The following is a 20,971-nucleotide window of genomic DNA, read 5'->3' on the forward strand; positions in this document are numbered from 1 at the left end:
TCTGTGATTAAGTAAGCTTGAGAAAACATATTTTGATGTATGCTTTTTTCAGAGTCTTTAATATGCTAATGTTCTTTGTGAATTTTCAGGAAAGAATATATTAGGCAGTATTTGGAACTTTTTTCCTATGGTACATACCATAGACTTAGTGACTAGTGTTCCGTAAAGCACATTTCAGGAAATGCTACATTAAAGAAAGTCGTGTGTTGTGTATGTGGGAGAAATGGGTTCTGGTTCCTCCTCTGCCACAAAGTAGTTCTCTAATCCTGGAGAAGTTGCCTCCATGCTTCTTGTGTTTCCTAATTTGTCAAGAATTATGAATTTGAACTCTTTCAGAGTCCTGGTTGGGGATTATTTATCAGAATCTACTCTGAGGCTTTTGTAACCTTATAACCAAGATCTAACATACTCATCTGACCTCTCTGAAGTTCAGAGGTACTGCAACCTTGGGAGCATGGAGTGTTACTTATTTGTGCTGTGATGGAGAACAAAAGCTCAGAACCACAGGACTGGATCATCTCTGAGCTCACTTCCGTTTCACACATACCATTTTTATTACTGAAAGCTGTGCTTGTTTGTGTTAAGTTGTTTCAGTCGTGTCTGACTCTTTGTGACCCTGTGGACTATAGTCCACCAGGCTCCTCTGTCCATGGGATTCTCCAGGCAAGAATACTGGAGTGGGTTGCCATGCCCTCTTCCAGGGGATCTTCCTTATGCAGGGATCCAACCTGCATCTCTTATGTCTATCCAGAATTGGCAGGTGTTTTTTTTTTTTTTTTTTTCTTACCACTAGGACGACCTCGGAAACCCTACTGAAAGCCAGGAACCCCCAAATTGTGTACGGCTCTCTGAAAGGACAAGAATTGTTTTTGTTGATGTTAATTTCCTTGATACCAGAGTTTGTCAAAGATTTTCTGCTAGTTAGAAGCAGTTATAGCCATTCACAACTTGTCTATTTACTTACATATATCTTAAGTAGTGTTTCCTAAGAAGCTAAGCTTGAACTTAAGATTCAGGATTCTTGTGCAAATTGTTTATTGAGTGAGTGAACTCAAGAAAAGTGTGTACAGGAGTAAGGGAAGCAGAATAGGGTAGCAGAAGCAAAAGAACTTATCATTACTCTTGCTCTTAGAAAGGGTATGTTTTTGTTGGTGCAATGAATACTGTGTACATAATATTGTAAAATATCAAGAATAAGGATACGATTATATTTTATGTGAATGGTATCAGAGGACACATCCTTAGGTGATTAGAATGACTTTGAATAAAGATCCAAAGTGCTGAAGCACCCCTCAGTAGGGACAGTGGGCAATTATTGTGGGCAAATGTAAGGATAAGTGTCATGGAGGGAAAGTGGGATGTGAACTGAATCCACAAAGACTGTGGGAAGCCCTGGTGGCTCACCAGTAAAAGAATCCATCTGCAATGCAGGAGACATGGGTTTGACCCTGGGTCAGGAAGGTCCCCTGGATAAGGAAATGGCAACTCATTCCAGTATTCCTGCCTGGGAAATCCAATCATGAAAAGAGGATCCTGGCAGGCTCCAGTCTATGGATCACAAAAAGTCAGACACAACTGAGCTACTAAACAACAGCAACTATAAACACTGGTGAAAACGAATGTGGCAGTGATATGGAGGAAGATATTTTTACAGAGTGAAAAACCTGTGTAAACTTTCTGGGGCATTCTACACTGTATGTGTTATGAGGGAGCATTGAAGAATATGGCTTAGCTGGACCAGAGGATTTGGATTGCAAGGCAGTGGAAAGAAGACAGTGAGAAAGATGTCATTGAAATGTGAAAGAAGTAGAGAACTAAGCAGAGGTATCTGAACTCATATCTTAGGCAAAGATGAGCTCCTGAAAGCCCTTGAGCATGATAATGGTCTAATTAAATGGTGTTTTAGGAAGGGTCATCTGTTCAATATGAAGGAATTATTAGAGCTATCTTTAGTATATGCTCAATTTTTTTTAAAAAAAATGGACAGTCTTTAATATCTCAGGAACTAGTTTATTTAAATCCTTCATGTTGGAGTCTTGTATTTGGAATGTAGTTACCTGAGAGCCTCCACTTGATTACATTCAGGTTTTCAGAAATAGTTGTGTAGGTCATTGGGCAGCCCTGCTTTTCTTTTAAAAGGTGTCGTTAAGTGATGAGAAAGAAAAGACTCATTCAACACTTTCAGTTTGCCTTTCAAACCAAAGCCCAGGGATAATTATTCATAATCATTCCTCAGTGTGAAATGTGACATTGTTTCATGAATCATCATCGAGGTTTTCACCACACATTTACAAAAAATGCACAACATAATTCTACACAGGCTCTCTGGGAAAGCATTCAGGGAAATTGTCTACCATTTTATGTTGACTTCCTGTGTATAAAAGTGGAATCCTAACAGAGCAAGGACACTGCAGGAGGTGTACATTCAGTAAACAGCATGTGTTGAGCACCTACTGTATGCAGAAAAATGGGAACGGAGGCTGGTTACAAAAAGAAAGAAAATATTTTTGCCTTTGAGAATGCTGCGGTGTAAAGTGGACAGTAGAATATTGAAAAATGTATGAGAACATTTGTAAAAGCAGTATCTTCAGATAACAAAAACATACCCTTTCTAAGAGCAAGAGTAATGATAAGTTCTTTTGCTTCTTCTGCTACCCTATTCTGCTTCCCTTACTCCTGTACACACTTTTCTTGAGTTCACTTACTCAATAAACAATTTGCACAAGAATCCTGAATCTTAATTTCAAGCTTAGCTTCTTAGGAAACACTACCTACTCAGTGCCAAAGAGCTAGATGTCACAAAATAGGGTCAAGTCATGGGGGAGTCACAAGGTTATGATTTTCTGACCTGAGCCATTTTTCCCTCACATGGTGTGGGTTAATAAAGAGAAGGAAAACACTCTTTTCCTTCATGGCCAGCACTTTCAATTGCATTGTATTTGAAAATGTCCCTTCTGTTAACATGGTTCCTTAATGGCAAACTATCCTATCTTTCTAGAAGAGCCAAAATCTTTTGTGAATGAGAAACAGTAGTTCCCTCTTATCTATGGGCAATATTTTCCAGGACCTTCAGCCTAAAATCTTGGATAGTACCAAATGCCAAAAAGTACTATGTTTTCTCCTATATATACCTATGATAAAGCTTAATTTACAAATTAGGCATGGTGAGAAATTAACAATGGTAGCTAATAGAAAAATCAAACATTTATAACACTGTACTGTAATGAAAATTATGTGACTGTGGTCTCTCTTCTTAATCAACTCCTTTAACTCTGCTGGAAAAAAGACAGTGGTTTCTTCATCAGTAGGCTCAGCCTCTCCAATAATTTTTTTTATATTTTTCAACCCCAACCTATTCCTAAATCTGTGTAACCATCCCTCACTTGCAGTAAAACTTGCAGTAAACAGCTTGGTGTCGCTCATTTCAGGGGATTCTTTGTTGAAGTGTTTGTATAGGCTCCATGCACAATGTGTTGCTGTTAATGGGAATATGTTTTCTGTTCATGCTTAACACTCACAAATTGAATGTCTTTTCCATCTTAACTAAACACTTATTATGCACAATGGCCATATTTTTTGTAGTTTGAATATGACAGCAAAAGTTGCGTGAATTTTTTTTTTAACTTCACAATTTCACAGATAGATGATTCATTCTTACCATAGATCTTAGCAATCTCAATATACAATTTTTTCTCTTATGAGTTGAGAACTTTCACTTTTTCGTGAAAAGGAAGCACTTCACAACTTGTCTTTGGCATTTCTGAATTGCCAGCATCACTACTCTGGCATTTCAGGTCAATTATTAAGTAGCATAAGGGTTGCTGTTACTTGAGCACAAGCACTGTAATACTAGGACAGTCCATGTGATAACCTAGCTGGCTACCAAGTGACTAGTGGGCATGTTACACTGGACAAAGGGATGATTCATGTTCAGGGTGGGATGGAGCTGGATGGTGCAAGATTTCATCATGCCCTTCAGAGCAGTGTATAATTTAAGACCTGTGAATTGTTTACTTCTAAACATTTTAATATAATATTTTGGGGCCCAGGTTCCCACAGGCAATTGGAACTGTAGAAAATAAAACCACTGGTAAGGGTGGACTGAGTCATGTCCAACTCTTTGTGGCCCTGTGGACTGCAGCCCACCAGGCTCCTCTGTCCATGGGATTCTCCAGGCAACCCTGGAGTGGGTTGCCATGCCCTCCTCCAGGGGATCTTCCCCACCCAGGGATCAAGTGCTTGTCTCCTACAGCTCCTGCTTGTAGGCACGTTCTTTACCACTGAGCCACCAGGGAAGCCCAAGGGTGGACCACTGTTTGTTGCACAAGAGGCTTTTATAAATGACTCTAGAATCACAGAGTGAGCTTCTGTTCCTTATGCCAACACATTTTTTCATTCTGTGCTAAGGGACTGACCTTTGTCCTGGACCATAAGCAAATCCCCATCATCTGAACTCACAAATGGAGGTTCTTAGACTGAGATCCATACACAGATCCAGAAAGCAAAACAGGATTTGGAATGCCAGGGTGATGGATGATGTAACAGAACTTGGAACTACTCAGTCAGACTAATCTCAACTGAAGTTGGCAACTACTTACTCAGATGGATTAAGGAGCAAGAATATGTAATCCAAAAGGAAGGGATAGGGTGAAAAGAAGGGCAATCTGTAACAGAGTGGGCTAGAAACCGAGGCTAATACATGATGAGAAAATTGTTATTCAAAATGAGGGAAGCCAAAATGTCAGTATAGCAGAGGTTAAACCAAACTTAGCAGCAGTTGCCCAGATTTCTCTTTGCAAAGCATCTCACAGATTGAAATCTCCTATATCCTTGAGCACATGCTTAAAAGTACAAGTTTAAGAATCAGATAGCCTGAAAACAACTCTCAACTCTGCCAACCACCATCTACGGTACCCTGAGTAAATTCCTTAACTGTGGTAACACTTGTTTGTTGAAAATGAGGTCAGCTATAGTATTTTTTTTTTATTTTTAAACTTTACGTAATTGTATTAGTTTTGCCAAATATCAAAATGAATCCGCCATGGGTATACATGTGTTCCCCGTAGTATTGAACCAGAGATTTGTGGTGTGAGTTAAATGAATACCATTTTTTAGATACCTGACTCAGTGTCTGGCACTGAGTGAGCATCCAATATAAAGTAGCTGGAATTACTGTTGCTGCTTCTCCCCTTCCTCCACCACAGAGTCATTAACACAATTTGGAGCAGCAAAACAAGAGTTTTATGGTAGTCCACAAAGAATGAACCAAATTGTTTGGGATGTCTTTTTCATGTGGGAACATTCTCTCAACTAGCAATGGTAAAATATTTGAGACAGAAAATTTCAGTTACCTGCTATTCAACTATTTATTATCCAAAGCCTAAGTGCTGAAATTCAGCTGTGTATTTGATGTGTCAACAAGACAACTTTCACATTTACAACAAGATCTCATGACGAACTATGCAGATCACATGAGAAATGGATGACAGTACTTAGTATCTAGCCTAAAAGGAACGGTTTGATAAGGTATCATTTTCTACATGACCTTAAAATGTTATGAATGATTAAAATGCCTTTATAGGCCTGCATTTGTTGTTGTGAATTCTTACATGTTTAAAGAGTATGAACATTTAGTTTTTGAATAATTTAATATACTTAACTACCTTCACCCCTGTGTTACTTAATACTAATGTCTTATGCAGAATGGTAGTGGGCGCTCATACACAGATTGGTTCACCTCCTAGAAATTGGCAGCTTTTTTTTTTTTTTTTTTACCTTTGTAAGACTTATCTTCAAAAGCTAAATTAGAGTATGCACTTTGTAGTTTGTCAAGAATAAAAGATTTTAATAGCATTGATTCTCAGATAAAATTTATAGAGAAAATGCTTTCTGTAATACTATGTAAAAATGTATAATCTGAGGGTTAATTTATTCTAACCAGATTGCTGGGAGAAATATCAATAACCTCAGATATGCAGATGACACCACCCTTATGGCAGAAAGTGAAGAGGAACTAAACAGCCTCTTGATGAAAGTGAAAGAGGAGAGAGAAAAAGTTGGCTTAAAGCTCAACATTCAGAAAACGAAGATCATGGCATCCAGTCCCATCACTTCATGGGAAATAGATGGGGAAACAGTGGAAACAGTGTCAGACTTTATTTTTCTGGGCTCCAAAATCACTGCAGATGGTGACTGCAGCCATGAAATTAAAAGACACTTACTCCTTGGAAGGAAAGTTATGACCAACCTAGATAGCATATTCAAAAGCAGAGACATTACTTTGCCAACAAAGGTTCGTCTAGTCAAGGCTATGGTTTTTCAAGTGGTCAAGTATGGATGTGAGAGTTGGACTGTGAAGAAGGCTGAGCGCCGAAGAATTGATGCTTTTGAACTGTGGTGTTGGAGAAGACTCTTGAGAGTCCCTTGGACTGCAAGGAGATCCAACCAGTCCATTCTGAAGGAGATCAGCCCTGGGATTTCTTTGGAAGGAATGATGCTAAAGCTGAAACTCCAGTACTTTGGCCACCTCATGCGAAGAGTTGACTCATTGGAAAAGACTCTGATGCTGGGAGGATTGGGGGCAAGAGGAGAAGGGGACGACAGAGGATGAGATGGCTGGATGGCATCACTGACTCGATGGACGTGAGTCTCAGTGCACTCCGGGAGTTGGTGTTGGACAGGGAGGCCTGGCGTGCTGCGATTCATGGGGTTGCAAAGAGTCGGACATGACTGAGCGACTGATCTGATCTGATTCTAACCAGAAAGTGAGATATCAATATGAATCTGTTTTTTTTTTTTAACTATTCTAATGGCTTCAAAACAATTCTGTCAGGTTTTCACCTTTTCCCTTAAATATTACGTTCTCTATTTGAGTGAAGTAGCCTGTCTTATACTGTTTATAAGACAGGTTGAGAAAATCTCCATCATTCTTTAGTTCTTATTAGAATTTCTATGTGTGACTAGACTCTATTGTTCACTTCAACACTTCTCAAAACTTTGAAAAACTACTGGTTATCCTATAGGCAACTACACAAACACTTATTTGGCCTCTGGAGGCTAGCACTCCTTTCCCCAGCGTGACTCCTAAATACTTGGCAAGTCAGTTCTTTTTGAATGTTTGAAAAGGTCCTGGGCCTCACTTGTGGTAAGAGAAAATCATACAGGTTGGGGCATACAGGTTTAGGACTTAAGATTTTAGAACTGTGGGTGGCAGAGTGTTGAGGAATGACATTATGCTTTCTCTGTGTAAAGTTCTTTGTCCTTTCTGGATGCTCTAATGACTGGAGGGTGAAGCATTATAAAGATGTACTAGATCACAGCAAGTTAGTAATTCTCAAACATTTTTTAGTTCACAGACATGAAAAATCATCTCCCATAGTATACATACTATCCCAAATCTGGCCCTCCACAAAGAAAACTCCTACCCCAGAATTAATGGCAATATAGAACAACGTCTATGAGATTCCAATTTAGTGAGACGGGTTTCTTTGTTAAACATTGCTAGCACACTTTTTTGGTGGAAAGTAGTGTCAAGTGGCCTTTTTATGAACATTTAAATTAGAGGCCAGTGTGGATTTTCTGTGGAGGACTCGTAGTCTACTACTAGTCCACAGGCCATAATTTTAGAGCTGAGGACAAGCATCGATTGTATGGCTTGTGGAACAGTATTATCTGGGTAGTACCTTTAAGTCCTCCCATTGTTTGGGTTAATCAGAGTTGCCACATAAAATGTCATTGCTTTCTTCACCCTAAATTTATGTTTTTGTCCCTATAGTACCTGCTACAGGTAGCAGTTGGAGAAGGCAATGGCACCCCACTCTTGCCTGGAAAATCCCATGGATGGAGGAGCCTGGTGGGCTGCAGTCCATGGGGTCACTAAGAGTCAGACACGACTGAGCGACTTCACTTTCACTTTTCACTTTCATGCATTGGAGAAGGAAATGGCAATCCACTCCAGTGTTCTTGCCTGGAGAATCCCAGGGACGGGGGAGCCTGGTGGGCTGCCGTCTGTGGGGTCGCACAGAGTCAGACATGACTGAAGCGACTTAGCAGCAGCAGCACAGGTAGCAGTCATACAACCATACATACTGGCATACCTCATTTTATTGTGCTTTGCTTTATTGCACTTCACAGGTATTGTGTTTTCTATAGATTGAAGGTGTGTGGCAACCTTGGGTCAAGCAAACTTATTGGTACCATTTTTCCTATGGCAATATTTTTTAAAATTAATTTCTATTGGAGTGTAGTTGCTTTGCAATGTTGTGTTAGTTTCTGCTGTACAACAAAGTGAATCGGTTATAAGTATAGACATATCCCCTCTTTTTTGGACTTCATTCACATTCACGTCATGACAGAACATTAAGTACAGTTCCTTGAGCTATACAGTAAGTTCTCATTGGTTATCTATTTTACACATAGTATCAGTGGTATATAGATGGACCTAGACAGTGTCATCGGAGAAGGCAATGGCACCCGACTCCAGTACTCTTGCCTGGAAAATCCCACAGACGGAGGAGCCTGGTAGGCTGCAGTCCATGGGGTCACACAGAGTCGGACACGACTGAGCGACTTCACTTTCACTTTTCACTTTCATGCATTGGAGAAGGAAATGGCAACCCACTCCAGTGTACTTGCCTGGCGAATCCCAGGGACGTGGGAGCCTGGTGGCTGCCGTCTATGGGGTCACACAGAGTCGGACACGACTGAAGTGACTTAGCACAGAGAGTGTCATACAGAGTCAGAAAGAGGAAAACAAATACATATACCAGGCCCATTATTTTAAAATTATTCTGCATAATGGTATTTGTACTTAGCAGATTATACTACAGTGTCAGATTATCCTATAGTGTCAACATAACTTTATATGCCCTGGGAAACCAAACAATTTGTGTGACAGGCTTTATTGCAATATTCACTTGATTTGGTGGTCTAGAACTGAATCCACAATATTTCCAAGGTATAATTGTAATCCAGTATTCATTATTTTAGCTAATTTTTAGACTCTTGTCATTTTAGGGGAAAATTGGGGGCACTTTATTTAGAATACTTTCACCATTATAATTGTAGGAGGCAATCTTCTCGAAGGTTTTTGTTCACCCAGTACCCATAGAGTTTCCTCACTCATATCTTTAGGCTGAGGTTGAATTTGGAATTTCATAAAGTTATTAAAATGATAGGAAAGGCATATATTGGTACCGTGATGAAAATATAAATCAAAGCACTACTAGGTTTAATGGGTAAATAATGCATTGTCAAAGATTTGAGATTCCTTTGTTCCTTGAGGGTAGAGACCATATTTATTTGGTATCCCTGATGTCTAGCAGTAAGTTTTGTACCTGGTAGGTTGTAAAAAAAAAAAAAAAAAAAGCTTTAAATTATTTAAATTAATTAAGCATGGGGGAGTGGTTACCTTTAGCACAGGCTTTACAGGATTTTTATCAGAAGGACTTAACCTCAACTCGAAAGCTCCTATTCACATGAACTTCACCATTTCCCTCATTTAGGCTAATTGCTAATTTTCTTAGTGAACTGTAAACCAGGGCAAAGTTAAACACAAACGTACTTGTGAACAAATTTGTTTCAAAACAAAACCCAGTTTCTGCATTTCATTAACACTAGTTATTAAAAGAGAATAAAACTCAAATTCATTTATTTTTAGATTTTAGGAGCTTTTCCCTCTTCCAAAGAATTTATAGAAAAAGAGAAATGTAACCTTAAAAAATTAAACCACCATGTATGTTACCTTCACTCATCTGTTTGGTTTAGGTTAAGTGTGAAGCATATATCTAAAATAAAAGATTGTTGCATTTTATAGAGAGCAATTTATAAGAAAATGCTCAAATCAGAATAATATGAGTGAAGTGGTTTTACATATAGTGAAGAGCAAAAGCCAAGTTTTCCCCCAGGGGATCTGAAAATATTGTCCAGAGCCAATGACCTTTCATTTAGCCTTTCAATAGAAAGAGTCATTCTTTAGCTAGACAGCTGGCTGGAAATAAATAAAAGTGGAATTGCAAGGAAGACGAGATTAATCTCTTTTTCCACATTCCTGAGACTCTTAAACAGTAATATGGTACTAAATTTATACAGATAATGGCTTGATTGACCTATCCTATTCAACTCTTCTCCCATTGAGGTTTTGTTTAAATGGCTTTTACATTTATTTCTAATGAGGCTAGTAGAGTATGTGCTCTATTGCTAATGTTTTTCCCTCCATATTGAATGTTGTGTCAACCTTAGAGAGTTCACTGTTTCTAGCTGTTCTGCTGAGATATCCATGGGTGCCTTTACTTGTGGGCATTTATTTACCTATGGGTCTTCTGGGTGTGTGAAGGCCAAGAGTAAAGAGAGGGGATAAAGGAAAGGCTTTTCGTTTGCTAAAAGAGATATGAAACAACCTGAAAGTGACACCAAGACACCTCTAATCAAGTGCTAAATTCTGTGCTAAGGCAAGCTCAGAGTGGGGCAGCAGGGTGTAGTGGCAAGAGCATAGGCTTTGGAAGGAAATAGACCTGGACTCAAACTCCAGCCCTCTCTGTTAATGTCTCTATGCCTCAGTTTCCTCAGCTGTTAAAAGTGCTTATAAAGGTGAGACTGTCCTCACAGGATTGATGCAAAACCAAATGGAAAACATGTTAAAGTGCCTAATGCAGTTCCTGGTATTAGAGACTTGGCCACGGAGCTGTAATTTGGGGAAATAGTAAGTTATAGGATCTGGATGGGAAGGGGATTTATCCTAGTTGGTGCACAAGTTGGTAACTACCTTCTCCATAATGAACATAGTGGGCCTCAGAAAATCACAACCTACCACCTGCCTGCTCTGCATAACATTTGTAATATAGTTCAATGACTGTAACTTCAGACATCACCCTAAAACTACTTGGAGGTAATATTGCTTTGCGTTGCAGTTTCAGTGAAGTAGACAGGCAGAATAGAGTTCAATTTTACAGTCTGACCTCTTGGTCATTACTTAAAGCCACAGAGCCATTTTTAATCTTTGCATTTTCCTTTTGCAAGTAGTTTCCAAGACAGACAGCATGTCATGTGCTAACTAAATTTCAGATTTTAAAAAGACATTTAGCTCTATAACTCCAGATGATAAAAAATCCATTTAATGAGAATGTTCTTTTGCTGTCTGCTTGATCAATGAATTAAATAGATTAGTTAAGTCAAGCTGTCAAGACCAAGGACTGTCACTAACTATAGCCAATGAAGCTGACCTATTTATCAGAGATGGAGGCTGGAGACAGGCAGTCTTCACCTTGTAATTCTGTAATGAATATAAAGAAATAGCTCATGGTGAGAAAACTCTTTATATCCCCTGGCTGTATCTCAGGGTAAATTGGATATGGTGAAAATATGGGGGAAATCCCACTATTGTTGCTTTCACTTGCTCCAGTTGATTTATTGTTTCTACTGTTTCCCTCTGCTTTATTTTTTTGTGTGTGTCTACCTTTGTCCTTTGCATGACATATGATGTTCCTTCTGAATTTCAAACACAGTCAACAGCTATTCCCCTTGCTCATCTGAAATGGAACTCTATGTGGTATACGAAGGGCCTAAGATGTCTAAAACATCATCCTTGCCTTCATGGGGCATCGAGAAAAATGATATATGACAGAAAAATTAAAAATATCTCACTGAGGGACCAGAGTGGCCAAGTGGAAGGAAATTAGTTAAATTGGAATCCAAAAGAGTGGCGTGAGACTACTATCAATTGCAGTCAAGGACTTAAGGACTCTAATTTCCTGCTTTCTTTTCCCTCTCCTTAGACTTTGGCCTTGGTACCTATCATCTCAGACTGGCAAACATTGACCTAGCCTTCTGCTTAGTATTTTCCAGGACGTTACTCTTAACTGTATTACCTAGATTTCTCAAACATCCAGAAGGTTTAGAAATAAATGCTTAAATCCTCCCTGCTCCTTGACAAAATACTGATACAGGTTAAATCAGTGGTTGTCTTGTTAGTATTCTTTTTTTCTCTCTTTTTATTCTTTTCCTTGATTTTTAATGGGAGGATAATTGCTTTACAATGTTGTATTGATTTCTGCCATACAACAGTGCGAATCAGCTGTAAGTGTGTGTGTGTGTGTGTGTGTGTGTGTGTGTATCCCCTCCCTCTAGAGCCTCTCTCCCACCCTCATCCCCATCCTACTCCTTAAGTCATCACAGCTGGACTTGCTGTGTTATATAGCAGCTTCCTGCTAGCTACCTATTTTACATATGGTAGTATATATACAGAGATTTTAAAGATGCTTTATGGAAAATCATTTTGGTTATCCTTTATATCATTCAGTTTCATAAGGCTAAAAGTGACCCCAAAACAAGTCTACTTTTTCTTTAATAACCAAATTATTTATCTGCTTATTAACAAATATTTAGTGTCCACTATGTGCTGAGCACGGGAGACATAAAATACAAATGAAATACAATCAATGCCCTCAAAGAGCTCTCTATATAGTAGAAGAGACAGACATACTAAAAAAATAAGATTGTAGTAGTTCTCTCAAATTGTAGGTCTGAGGAAAAAAAAATAGAAAAGGGATAAAGTTTGAGCTGGATCTAAAGGATAGAAAAGAGTTCAGTAGACAAAGGGAGGGATGGCATTTCAGGCATAGAACAGCCTGCGTCAATGCTCGACAACATGAAGCAGCAAGGTATAATTTGAATGTCATTTGATGAGGCTGAAAATTAGTGTAAAAAGAAGTGAATGATGTTACTGGAAAGACTGACATAGATTTGAACATGGTAGCCCTTTTATGTTGTATTAAAGATCTGTGCTTTATCTCAAGGCACATTGGTGAACTCCAGTTTGTGACCTGCTTATGTTAAGTAAGTTGTTGGTTATTATGGAGCTGATTCTTGTCTCACCTCAAATTCATTTGTTGAATTTCTAACCCTCAGTACTTAAGATTGTGACTGAATTGGGACAGGGACTTTAAAGAAGTAATTAAGGTAAAATGAAACCATTAGGGTGAAGTCCTCGTTCAATCTGTCCTTATGAGAAGAGGAGATTAGGATAAAGAAGACCACAGACGGAAGACCAAAGTGAAGACACAGGAGGAAGATTGCCATCTAAAAGTCAATCAAAGAGGCCCTTAGCAGAAACCAATCTTGCACAAACCTTAATCTGGAACTTCTACCCTCCAGAGCTGTGCAAAAATAAATTTCTGTTGTTCAAGCTACTTAGTCTGTGTCACTTTGTTACTAAAGCTAATACAATTATTACTAATAAAGTTCTAAACTTTAATATACTTTTTGAAATAAAGATACATCCAACTTTATGATTCCCATTTACTTATGGTATACTTTATTAAGTGTAAGAAAAATCAGTGAAGCCTGTTACTGTTTTGAGGAGGGTAAGTGACAAGGTCAGACATGTGTCAGGAAGATTGTTCTAGAAGCAGTTTAGAGGGAGGATTGGAGGATAATATGACTAGAAACAGGAAAACCATTTAGGAAAGTGATGAGAATATGTATGGGGGCTAATAAATCCCTTAGCACACCTTTTCCCTGCTTGCATTCGAATCCAATAGAGAAATAAAACACAAAATTGGGAGATGGAAATGGAAATAACACTGATAGTACTATAAAGACAAGATGGCCGGAGAATGTCATTGGGGGATAGAAACAAATAGACCGATTAATTCTCTATGCCCCAGACTGGAACCTGGAACATCCCAGTCAAGGGAAATTTTAATCTGTGCAACAGAGTACACTTGATCAGATCACTTCTGCATACCAGTCTAAGTAGAAAGAAAGGCAAAAGAGACCAAAACTTCTATTCTACCAAGTTGAGAAATGTGAATTATTTAATCGCCCATGAATTTCTGTTAAAAAAAAAAAAAAAAAAAAAACTTCTTTAAGGACATGATAGAAAGAGGGATAGTTATTTAGATTTATTACAGTATCCTGAGGGGTAACAAATTCCATTATTTATTTCTGCTACCCAAGGTAGGACTTTTCAAATGAGATGATAAATTAGAAATTTGCAACTCCCCATATCTTTTTCATTCCTCTCCTCAAGAGTTTCCAGTGACAGATTGTAAAGATAAATCTTGGGGTTAAATTAAGAACCAGGGCGAATGCAGTGACTCTTCTCAGACAACAGTGACCTTATGCTCTGTGAAATTGTTTCACTTTCTCAAACAGCTCAGCTGTGGTCAGAAGCTCATGGAAGAATTACTAATTCTCAAAATATCTATCTAAGCTGTGAATAATAATTTCTCTTTTCCACTTGGCACAGCTAATCAGGAATTGACTTCTAGAACTAAGACTTGGCTTCTGTCACCACATTTATTAAAATGGTTGGTTTAATAGTATTTTAGAGACCTTTGGTCCGTCAGTTTAACTCCTCAGTCAAGGAAGAGTACAGTTCATATTTCAAGTTGAGTAACATTGGCCACTTCAATTCAAACTCTGAAAGTTGAAATGATCATTTCGTCAGTCATTTTCTCACTCTGGATGGCAAGACTTGTCTTAATACGGAAGTCGTCCGTCTTGAATAGTATGTGAACTTCTTTAGCTTTTGGGCCTCTCAAGGCTCCCACACTTAGGAGAAGCTTGATGTGGAGCTGTGCTCAATAACTCTGTCAGAACACAAAGGGTAAACCAAACAACCAATTAACTTCCTTGAGTCCCGGATATTGGCCTGCCACCTGGCATTCATGTAGCCTCTAGGCTGTGTTATAAAGAGCCTTTGGATTCCTACAGTGTGATTTTCTTTTCCTTTCAATGTTAAAGACTGATCAATTAACTTCAGAGGCCAACCAGAGAGAAAGAGTCCCTCAGGCTAAAGATAGTTCTCTTTCAGAAACAACTATTAAGCCTCACATTTTGTGCTCTTGAGCTCTTAAATCTTCAAGGGGATTCACCTTGTTTCTGGAACATATCCTAAGACAGCAATGCAGGAGGAAAGTGGCAGAGAAATTGCTTTAAGTTGAGAAAAGATGCAAAGCCAGAAGATTCAAAGTGGCATGTTGAGTACTCATTCAAAGTACCTCCAAAATCTTTTCTCAGTTGGATTCAGAACCTGTATTGGCAATAGCCTTCCTTCTAAAGTGAGCACACAATTGGTCAATTATAATGGAGCTTTTCCATGTGACATATAGTGGCTGCTTAATAAATGTGCACTGAATTAATGAACAAATGAAAGAATGAGTATTTGAATGCTAGTTACTTAAAGTTATTTTTGATCTGGGACTCAAACAATGAATGAAACAGTGAAATCCATGGGAACGGTATTTTGTAAGTTATAGGTCACAAATCATTAGTGGGTTTTAGAATCAATTTAGTAGGTTTTATTTAAAGAAATAAAGTGGAAGCAGATGGAAGACATTGGGGTGTATTGCATATAATCAGGATAATTTTGTCTTTGCTAAATTTTGTTTTAAATACATGCATGTAAATATATACTGTTCCAGGAGTAACATGTTTTTATTAACGTGAATCAGTCAAAATAGTCTGAGGTCAGCAAATTATGGCCCCAAAACCATATTTGGCATACCACCTCTGTCTTAGTCTGCCAAAGCTTCTATAACAGAATACCATAAATCAGGTTGCTCATCAACAACAGAAATTTAGTTCTCACAATTCTGGAGGTTGAGAAGTCCAAGATCAGGCACTAGCAGATCAATGTTTGATGGGAGCCCCCTTCCTGATTCATAAATGTCAAACTTTTTCCTGTGACCTCACAACCCAAAGGGGGGTGGAAGTTCTCCGATCCTTTTTGAATAAGGGAATACCTTATAAATCCCAATCGTGAATGCCCCACCCTCATGACTTAACACCTCCGAACAGCATCACACGGGGGGAATTGATTTCAACATTTGAATTTTGGGAAGAAACAAACATTCAATTTGTAGCAGCCTTTGTAAGTAGAATTTTATTTACATATTGCTAGGGCTTCTTTTGCATTACAGTTGCAGAGCTAGAAGTTAGATCTTCTGACACACAGAGGTCTGAAATATTTATTCTTTGGCTGTTTATTGTAGATGTTTTCAGACCCTTTGTATTAAGTGATACTAGAGACCTTTCAGCCTAGAGAACCTGGTTTCATGGTTTTAGAAGAAAATAAAAGCTATTATAATCAGTTTATACCTAGTTGGGTGTTTATCTTGTCTATTTTTTTTTCTTTTGTACTCAGCAAATGTTTCTAGGGTTTCAATGCCTGTAAGTGTATTTTAATTGAACGAATGGAAGATAATTTTAAAATTTGGGCCAAAAATGAGTATGTGTTAACTGAATATGGCCCTTTTCTTGGATAGTGGCTTCAGGCTATCTGGTATAGTGTAGTAAAAGTTCCTCGCCCTCTGTAAACTTGACAACCACTACTCAAGAAGATTCTAGAAACCAATAGTATGACCAACCCAACTTACAACCTTTACATATGGTTTCAAAACTTTGTATTGCTGTGCAAACAAAAGCACAAATAAAAATGCCATTTGGAGTTGGGGAACTAAAATCTGTCCCATAAAGAAGTAGACATGAGACTAGCTTTGTGTAAAGAATAAAGCAGAGGAATCATTAAAGTATTCAATAGCATCTAATTACTTCTTCTTTTTCCCTAATTCTTGGCTGTTTACATTATTCTCCAGAAAGAAATATTGTTTATTATACTTCTTTGTGTCTGTTTAAAACTTGTACCATATGTAAGAACTAATGAATACTAGCAAGTGTAACCATCAGCATGTCTGGAACATGGGTGTTTGAACAGTGAGAGGCTGAGACTGCAGAGATTGTTGATGCCCATGTGTTACATGAAAGGTACCCTGTGAACCAAGCTAAGGAGAATCGGGCTTCTGCTTTATAGAGCATAGAGAGCTGTGGGTGGCTTTTAACCGGGGGAGGTAGATGATCAGATTTGTGTTTTAGATGAACTCTTCATAGTCTGACTTTTGGATTGAAGGGTATAGAGATGAGGAAGGGAAACCAGGTAGGAGGTTATTTTAGCAATATAACTAAGAAGTAATAAAGGCCCACAGTGAGTGCAGTGACAATGGAGACCAAATCGTGGGTATAAATTTGAAATACATTTGTTGTTGTTCAGTTCCTAAGTCCTGTCCAATTCCTTGTGACCCCATAGGGTGTAGCACACCAGGCTTCTCTATCTTCTATTATCTCTGGGAGTTTGCACAAATTCATGTCCATTGAGTCAATTATGCCATCTGATCATCTCATCCTCTGTTGCCGCCTTCTCTTCCTGACTTCAATCTTTCCAAGCATTGGGGTCTTTTCCAGTGAGTTGACTCTTCACATCAAGTGGCCAAATTATTGGAGCTTCAGCTTCAGCATCAGTCTTTCAAATGAGTATTCAGGGTTGATTTCCTTTAAGATTGATCTGTTTGATCTCCTTGCAGTCAGTCCAAGGTACTCTCAAGAATCGTCTCCAGCACCACAGTTCGAAAGCATCAATTCTTCGGTGCTCAGCCTTCTTTATGGTCCAACTCTCACATCCATAATGGCTACTAGTAATTCTATCTCCTAAATATATTTTGCCAGCTGAGCTATTTAAAATCCTATAGGGTGATGCTGTTAAAGTGCTGTACTCAATATGCCAGCAAATTTGGAAAACTCAGCAGTGGCCACAGGACTGGAAAAGGTGTTTTCATTCCAATCCCAAAGAAGGGCAATGCCAAAGAATGTTGAAACTACCATACAATTGCCCTCATTTCACTTTTGGAATTTCTTGGTTCACGTACTGCTGAAGCCTGGCTTGAAGGATTTTGAGTATTACCTTAGTAGCATCTGAAATGAGCACAAATGTTTGGTTGTTTGAACATTCTTTGGCACTGCCCCTTTTTTGGGATTGGAATGCATACTAAGCATTTCCAGTCCCATGGCTGAGTTTTCCAAATTTGCTGACCTATTGAGTGTAGTACTTTAACAGCAGCATCCTTTAGGATTTTAAATAGTGCAGCGGGCAAAATATATTTAGTATGTAGAATTACATTTGTAGAGAGAAATGTAAAGAGATTAATCTGAAAGTTAAGCTGAGAACTCTAATCGAGGGCTATTTATGCCCACAGTTAAAAATTCAGACTTTGTCCTTAAAGGTACTATAGAGTCACTGGTAGAAAATTGCTCTGTTGTAGTATAAGAAATGGATTGAAGATAGACAAGCCCAGAGGTAGGTTGACCTATCAGGAATCTACTTCCAGTAGACCTGGTTATTAAATGTTTTTGAGTGAGACTATGAGTATATTCATTACATTGTTATTCTTATCTTCTTTTGAATTCAAGTGGAATAATCCAGTTGTAAGAGCATATACTTCAGCCACATTTTGAGATTGAGGAGGTGATATTCTAGACACAGCAGAAGTAGAGTACTAGACTGTTCTCTCATGCAAAGCTCTGCAGTTCTATATGTGGACATGTATTTTGAGAGACACTAACTCTTCTGCAGACATAGATTATCCTTCTGGGATACTTTCTCTCCTTTAGGGGGTTCAATTACCTGTATCTGATGTAGAGAGATTTGGGGGGAGGTGAATGGCCCCATTCCTTCCTTTTCATTTTGTTTGAAATCCAGTACCAGAGTTATTTGCAACAACAACAATTGACTGCAGGAAAGAACTTAATGATTTGTCCCCAGTGGGGCATCTGACCAAGTGACATCATCTCATGTATATATAATCGTTATTAATACATATCTGATCCATCTAAAAACATAAGTGCTGTTTCTGTGGTAGCAGAAATTTGCATAATCGAAGACCTCCTGTGAAGCTATATCTTTCTAATTAATCTTTGCAAAGGGATGGGATTGTAGACATCTGTAAATTACACTGCTCATTAACTTTTTACACAAATCATTTTTTGGGGAGATACATGAGTCAGCCTTGCAGAGCTCTGAATACTACCCATTTATCTGTTGCTTTCAAACATCTCCCATTGAATTGTTATCCGTTCTTTCTCAAACAGGAAAGCATATTCACTAGATTCTGAGTTATTTCCTTACTTCTGTATTAACTTTGATTGAAGGTGCCTTGAGTGATCTTTTTTTCTCTTTCTGAACATGTTTAACATCAAATATTCATACATTTCTTTTAATATCAAATATCCTACCTTGTATTTTCTCTGGCTTTTAGAAAAACTATCAGCTTTTCTTGGACCCCAGTATAAGTTTTTGGCCAGTTATTTACTAAAGTTCTTTTAATGGAAGTTTTTGGTTTGTTTGTTTGTAGGGGTATCTTGTATACTGTCCCGTTCACTCAAGACTCTTAGAAACTACTATAAATTCATTTTAGTAAAAGCTTCTTCCTTTTAAAATAATTTTTTCCCTATAACATGATTCCCTATAGAATTCTTTTTTTTTTTTTCCTTCTGTTTTTCTAGTCTTGGGAGAGTTCTAACCAAAGGTTTTATTCAGTTGAATTAGTGACCAGTGTCATCTAGAAGGGGCTAGAGCCAAACTTTATAAAGCCATAGAAATGTTAGATACCAACTTCCAAAGAGAGAAAACAGGAAAAAAAAAGGGGAAGAAAGTTGTATTGGTGAGGTTTAATACTACTCAAATTTCATCCCTTCTTTAAGATCTGTTTCACCACTACTACCCTGTGGCATATTTCTGGTAATTGTTGGAAAAACAACGATTTCACTGGATGTAGAATGAGTGCTATTTTTTAGTTATCTCTTTTTGGATGGGATTAATAAAGTGTGTCTGTTTCTTATATGCATTCCATGGAAACCCCAGAGTAACATATACCCTTGGGATGTTGCATTTTCCATTATCACTTCAGTAATATATTGTCCTTGCAGCCATTTTGCAATCACTTCCCTGAATAAGGCTACAGATCAAATGAGTCTGGAGCCAGCAGTCAGTTCTGTGAGTAAGAATAGCAGCTACTTCTTGAGTGCTTACAATGTGCCAGGTGCTGTGCTAAGCATTTTATATGCATTATCTCATTTTATCCTCACAACAACCCCATGAGGGGAATACCAAGAAAGCTTATTTCCATTTAAAAATATAATAGAGTTGTGATTACTCATGACTGTGAAGAGATATGGCAGTGGGGTCAGTATATGACAATAGAATGTGTTCTTATATTTATATTTAACTGTGAATAACAATAATGACTAGCATGTATTGACTACCTATTATGTGCCAGCTTCTATATTAAGCACATTGTCTGGATTATTACAAACGAGAGACAGAAGTTACAGATGAGAGAGCTGAGAATCAGAGAAGTTAAGTAACTGGCTCAAGGCCACATAGTAAATAGGTAGGGCAACCAGGATTCACTCCCTGTTTTGGCTGACTCTAAAGTCCGTGCTCTTAACTCCTGTCTCCCTTTACTTGCTATCCTACAAGTCTCCCCACCATATCCTACGATCACTGGAACTGTCTCTTACACTATTAAGGAAAATTGTCAGGGTGGCATTGTTTTTTTCTCTCTCTGTGATTTTTCTCAGGATGCCTTGTTTTATTGGCTTTCTGGGAACTGTCCTATTCTCTCCTCCTAAGAGAGAAAATTGTCCTCAGGAAAACTTAAGTCTTTTTTATTTTGTTCTCTGTCATCTTCAAATTGTCAGTTGTAAGTATGGAAGGCATTTGTATGCCTTATGGAGTGCTTCCTTTCTTTCTATATAAATGACACCAAGGTCCTGAGTTCCCGCTGAAAATACTCTGTGAAATCACCCTGATTGTGTAACCAGCCCTTTTGTAGACTTTCTCCTGAGACTCTGGACAGCATTTTCAGACCCTCAAAAAGGGGGTGGGGAGTGGGGGGGCGGATGTGTACTCAAACTGGAAACAAATATGATTTGAAAAGTTTCAGAGTATTTTAAATCCTCTGAAAAAGTATGCACATGTTCATATAAATCTCAGTAAATCAGACTGTTTACTCAAAAATTCAGTTTGTTTAGAAATATTTTATATTCAAGTTGTCTATTGATTTTTTCCTTTTGTAAGAAAGTTCCCTTTAAAACTGTTTTAAAATGTGGAAGGAAACCTGTAGATAACCTCCTCCATTTT

General features: G+C 38.2%; 1 protein-coding gene across 19 annotated transcripts in view; it reads left to right on the forward strand.

The window, feature by feature from the left end:
• Positions 1 to 20,971, forward strand: part of IL1RAPL2 (interleukin 1 receptor accessory protein like 2) — a 1,479,983-nt gene that overhangs the window by 584,610 nt on the left and 874,402 nt on the right. The gene's annotated exons all lie outside the window — the stretch shown is intronic.

The sequence above is a fragment of the Bos javanicus genome, chromosome X (genome assembly GCF_032452875.1).
Source record: "Bos javanicus breed banteng chromosome X, ARS-OSU_banteng_1.0, whole genome shotgun sequence".
Taxonomy (NCBI): domain Eukaryota; kingdom Metazoa; phylum Chordata; class Mammalia; order Artiodactyla; family Bovidae; genus Bos; species Bos javanicus.